The 5,000-nt window shown below is 37.9% G+C and overlaps 2 protein-coding genes across 2 annotated transcripts in view; both read left to right on the top strand.

Annotated features, from left to right (window-relative positions):
- The window catches only part of LOC137617982 (cell adhesion molecule 3-like), a 715,661-nt gene that overhangs the window by 90,958 nt on the left and 619,703 nt on the right, over positions 1–5,000 (top strand). The window lies entirely within an intron of this gene.
- LOC137617985 (uncharacterized) overlaps positions 1–5,000 on the top strand; it is a 22,606-nt gene that overhangs the window by 888 nt on the left and 16,718 nt on the right. The gene's annotated exons all lie outside the window — the stretch shown is intronic.

The raw sequence follows: 5,000 nt of genomic DNA, 5'->3' as shown, positions 1-5,000 counted from the left end.
ATTTTTATACAGTACATGTTTATATTAATGTTTATATCTGCTGTATATGTATACATATTCAGTACCTAAATACATTTATATATAGTTATGTTAAATATATATATATATATATATATATATACAGTATATATATATATTTTTATATATATATATTTATTTCTTTATATGTATGCGTATATATATATATATATATATATGTATATATATAATATATATATATATACATACATATATATATATATATATATATAAAGGGAAATGGTAATACAAATTTATTACCGTACTTTATATGAAAATCTTAAGCGTTTCTTATGTCGATATAACCTTGTTTTTATTATATTTTACTCTCAGATTTGCATATGATTTGCTATTGGGTTTAAAGGAATATTCTTCAGTAGAAATTTCCATCAATTTTCATCAAAGAATTTCACGCCTTCTTCCTTGGTTTATTGGACGCCATCCTCTTCTTGAAGACCCATGAAATTGGGTCACTCAAAAACCCAATTTTTCATTTCTCTCTGTGTAAGTAATCTTCCTCAACTTTCTTTTCGTTTTAATTTTTGCATTAATAGTCTTCTCTTCAATCTTCCTCCTTTCTTGTTATGTATTTTACTGGCCAAATAAAGGTTTAAAGGCCGCTCATGAATGGCAGAGGCAAGGGACAGTGATATTGCCCTATCAAGCAGGACAATGCCCTAAAGAATGACCATTTATACATATGATCAGCGCCCAAGGTAGGGCCAAAGATTGTCAGGAAATGGCTGGTGATGACTCAGCAGATAGACCTATAGGCTCCCCTAAACCCCCATTCCTTAGCTCACAAGTAGAGAGAGAGGTTACAGCGATCAAAGAAACTTACGAGTTTGAGCGGGACTCGAACCCAAGTCTGGCATTTATCAGTCAGTGACGTTACCACATCGGCCACCAAACTCTGTACATTGTATGTACATTGTACAACCTTTCAGTCGTCTTTTGTTACGTAACTTTCCAGTGACCAGCTGAGCCCCTTATTTGATTCTCCAGTGATATTGGTGGAGAGCTTCATCCTTTGTACCGGCACTCCACTCTCAAACCCGTCATCCCTTCGTCACCCTTAAATATTATTTCCTGGTCACTAGGTCTTCCGCTGGAGCCGTCATTTCCATCTCTTGAAGTTTCTTTTAGAACTGTATTATGTGATGGATATTTCTTGCGCTCTTGTGAAGAGAGAGAGAGAGAGAGAGAGAGAGAGAGAGAGAGAGAGAGAGAGGTTGTAATATTTTGATTATATGATGCGTCACTATTGATTTATAATGGTATTTTTTGATGTCCTTTATATTATATAATCCTTTTATACTCGATATATTTGAATAGATTTGTATAGTACGTATATTTTGTAGTAAATACTATTCCCTTTATATTATAATCAATACCTCCGCCAACGAATTTGGAAGGAGATTATGTTTTACCCTTTTTGTGTGTGTTTTTTGTGTTTGTTTGTTTGTGAAGAGCTTCTTGGCCATAATTTTAATCGTAGAGTAATGAAACTTGCAGGGGTTAAGTGTTATAATAATAATAATAATATATTATTATTATTATTATTATTATTATTATTATCATTATTATTATTATTGTTGTTGTTGTTACAAGCTAAGCTATAACCCTAGCTCGAAAAGCAAGATGCATTAAGCCTAAGGGTTCCAACAGAGAAAAATAGCCCAGTGAGGAAAGGAAACAAGGAAATAAATAAACTACAAAAGAAGTAATAATGTAATCAAAATAAAATATTTTAAGAACAATACCAACATTTAATTAGATCTTTCTTATATAAATATTAAAGCATAAAAAAACAAGAGGAAGAGAAGAGCTTAAGGTCAAGGTCATAGGTCAAGGTCACAGTCGTGCAAAAGGTCGAGAAATAAGTTCCCGCGGCGGAGGTCTGCGCTCTACTGAGGGTCCCTCTACTTGCGCTATTTATGTACTGAAACTTAACGGAAAGAAATTAGTGAAGTTGCTGTCAGCATCAGCAGTCTCTAAAGCTGGGTTTAGACGGTCGAACGGTTCGTCGAACCCGATTGACTCGAACCGACTTGTCAACCCGGTTGTCGAATCGGCTTGTCAACCCGGTTGTCGAACCTGCTTGTATACCCGATTGTCGAACCTGGTTGTCAACCCGGTTGTCGAACCTGCTTGTATACCCGATTGTCGAACCTGGTTGTCAACCCGATTGTCGAACCTGCTTGTCAACGCGGTTATCGAACCAGCTTGTCAACCGTGTTGTCAAACCTGCTTGTCAACACGGTTGTCGACTGTATACCGGATTGTCGAACCTGCTTGTATACCCGATTGTCGAACCAGCGTGTCAGCCTTGTTATCGAACCTGCTTGTCAAACGGTTCGAAGAGGTGGAGTCAGCTACGAATGCATAAGGTTTGTGGACAATGAAGCCCCGCCCACAATAGTCAGGCGAGAACAGACTTTCTTCGAACCGTTCGACTCTGTTCGAGAACCAAATACCCCGTTGACACGTTCGAACATCACTTCAAACACTTGTCTGTCGAACCGCGCTCGACGAACCGCTCGACCGTGTAAACCCGCCTTAAGACTTAGCAAATGTGGCGTGATATTGTAGAATAAATCCTGCCCCTAGCTATCTTAAGAGAGCCATTCCCATAACCAGAACGACTTGTAAGGGGAAGTGAGAGGAAGAGAGTACTCTCACTAGGATAAGCATCGCTGGAATAAGTCCAGGAAAATCCTCGAAAGGAAGAGAGTAGCGTTATTTCTTTTTCCGTGTGTATGTGTGTGTGTGTGTGTGTTTTTTTTTTCACTGGGTCATTGGATTGGCCAATCTCCCTGGCCTGATCTTCGCTCTCAAATCTTTCTTTATGGCCGTCCAGAGAGCTGTTGGTAGGCCATGAACACGTCCTGGAATATTCCAGGGAGGGAGAGTGACTCTGGGGTTGATTTCCTTTCCACCTCTGGTGGGGAAATCTGGGCTTTGATAACGAAGTGATTTTAAAAACTTTAATTATGAAACATGATGAAACATAGGAATACTGCTGAAAACAGAGATATATACATGGATAATTTATGCAAATAATATCAGATTATGAAACTGTTGATTTCCTTTCCTGAGTTGTGGTGGCCGATGCGGTAACGTCCCTGACTGATGAACGCCAGACTGGGGTTCGAGTCCCGCTCAGACGCGATAGTTTCTTAGGTCGCTGCAACCTCATCATCCTTGCGAGCTAAGGATGGGGGTTTTAGGGGAGCCTGTAGGTCTATCTGCTGAATCATCAGCAGCCATTGCCTGGCCCTCCTTGGTCATAGTTTGGATGGAGATTGGGCCTGGGCGCTGATCATATGTATATATGGTCAGTCTCTAGGGCATTGTCCTGCTTGATAGGGCAATGTCCTTTAAACCTCTGCACTGGACTGTTGGACAATCTGGGATTTGATACTGGTTTTACGAATGATAGAAACCGAAAGTTGGACCAGGGTTTATAATTTAGTTTTAAAACCAGTTATTATTATTATTATTATTATTATTATTATTATTATTATTATTATTATTAGCTAAGCTGCAACCCTAGTTGGAAAAAGAAGATGCTATAAGCCCAAGGGATCCAACAGGGAAAAATAGCCCAGTGCCGAAAGGAAATAAGGAAATAAATAAATGATATAAGAAGTAATGAACAATTAAAATGAAATATTTTAAAAACATTAAAACAGATATTTCATATATAAACTATAAGAAACCTATGACATAAAAACCTTTGCTGCAACTTTGAACCTTTGAAGTTTAAAGGTTTAAAGGTCGCTCATGAATGGCAGAGGCAAGGGACAGTGACATTGCCCTAGCAATCAGGACAATGCCATAGAGACTGACCATATATATGATCAGCGCCCAAGCCTCCTCTCCACCCAAGCTAGGACTAGGGAGGGCCAGGCAGTGGCTGCTGATGACTCAGCAGATAGACCTATAGGCTCCCCCAAACACCCCCCCCCCACCTTAGCTCATAAGGATGGTAAGGTTGCAGACACTAATGACACTTAACGAGTCTGAGCGGGACTCTAACCCCCGACTGGGAAACACCAGGCAGAGACGTTACCGATCAGGCCACAGCAACCGATTTAACTATCCGACAAAGAAGATCATTCCACACCTTGGTCACAGCTGGAATAAAACATATATTACTTTTGTACGACATGCCACCATGATCATTATCCCTAACATAGCGGCGTCAATGACCTTCGATGTCAGGATGCCAAGAGAACTTCAAATCATTCATTCAATCATTCGCTAACATAGTCATCAACTTCCTCTTTATAGACTAAGCTGACCTCAAAAAAATGGTTGAAGTTCACCTCAATTGCAAATTCCACGTGTATCAGAATGGAGTCGAAACTGGCGTTTATTGATCGCGCGCTTATCAAACATCACGCCTCTCAGTCATCATTCATCACGCCGGAGTGAAAAATGAAATTATATCTCGCTGGACTTCTGATTCAGTTTGGCCGATATTTGATTGCGTTTATGTCAGTTCATCCCATAGTGAATTGTAGTTCATGGAACCCAAACCCAAATTTTAAATATTTAAATGTGTTAGCCTTGACTTTGGAATGTCAAATCTTTCCACTCTGTGGGGGTCATATTTAAACTATATATATATATATATATATATATATATATATATATATATATACAGTATGTACATATATATACATATATATGTATATATATACATATATATACAGTATGTGTATATATATATATATATATATATATATATATATATATATATATATATATATATATATATATATATATATAGTCAGACACTTGCTATTTATTACACAAGGGTGATGACTCATGTTATCTAAAGAAATGTAAGCAAAGTAAATAATTATTTGCCTCTCAAGTGGTGGCATTAACACTTTCCTGAAATATTGGTAAATGCCGTAGTAAGAATTAGGTCGTAAATGTACTATAGAAATAAGAGAGAGAGAGAGAGAGAG

This window comes from Palaemon carinicauda, chromosome 24, assembly GCF_036898095.1.
Source record: "Palaemon carinicauda isolate YSFRI2023 chromosome 24, ASM3689809v2, whole genome shotgun sequence".
Lineage (NCBI taxonomy): Eukaryota > Metazoa > Arthropoda > Malacostraca > Decapoda > Palaemonidae > Palaemon > Palaemon carinicauda.
Note: the sequence above shows the minus strand (reverse complement) of the source record. Positions and strands in the feature narration are given on the sequence as shown.